This window comes from Gekko japonicus, unplaced genomic scaffold, assembly GCF_001447785.1.
Source record: "Gekko japonicus isolate JY-2015 unplaced genomic scaffold, Gekko_japonicus_V1.1 scaffold41, whole genome shotgun sequence".
Taxonomy (NCBI): Eukaryota; Metazoa; Chordata; class Lepidosauria; order Squamata; family Gekkonidae; genus Gekko; species Gekko japonicus.
The window spans coordinates 1,110,964-1,111,660 of NW_015170888.1; the positions used below are offsets into that span (position 1 = coordinate 1,110,964).

Here is a 697-nt window from a genome sequence, read left to right on the forward strand (position 1 = left end):
AGAGAGAGAGGAGCGCGAGAGATAGCAAGAACTCTCCCCAAGCTCAGGAGCCCCCACCCCCAACCAGGAAGAAGGATAAAAGGGATGGAGGAGGGGGAGGGGGAGCCCGAGCAGAGGAGGGGGGGAAGAGGGAAAAAAATTAATAATAAAGATCACAAGCGAGAATCGCAACAGGATTTTGCATGCCTGCGAAAGTGGGGGAGGGGGGGGAGAGCCAAGATTGCAAGAGAAGAGACGAGGGGCGAATTATTGTTATTATTATTATTATTATTTTGCAAAAAAAAAAGGAAGGGGTAAAGGGGGAGGGGAGCAAAAAAATATAAAGGAGAGAAAGAGAGGGGGAAGAAGAAGGGAGAGAAAGGGGAGGAAGGGGGGAAAAAAGACCAGAGAATCCCAGTGATCAAATATGCTAAGGAGGGGGGTTAAAGGAGTGAATGCGATTTATAGGAGCGGGGCTGGGAAGAGTGGCGGACGCTTTCTCCGCGCTCAGCTCGCTGAGCTCTCTATATAGTGAACTTTGACACGACGGCTGCAACTTAGCACACGTTGCCATGGCGACCGCTCGCCTTATAAGGCAAGAGGCTGCCTTTGACTGGTCAAAAGCTCCCGGACCTCCCCTCGCCCCTTATTGGGCAGTTCAGCCTTGTACACGGCTGGCATGGCTGGAGCGAGGGAAGGCCCCACGGTCCCAAAACGA

The 697-nt window shown here is 52.5% G+C and overlaps 1 protein-coding gene across 1 annotated transcript in view; it reads right to left on the reverse strand.

The window, feature by feature from the left end:
* Positions 1–697, reverse strand: part of LOC107116481 (COUP transcription factor 2) — a 13,260-nt gene that overhangs the window by 7,873 nt on the left and 4,690 nt on the right. The window lies entirely within an intron of this gene.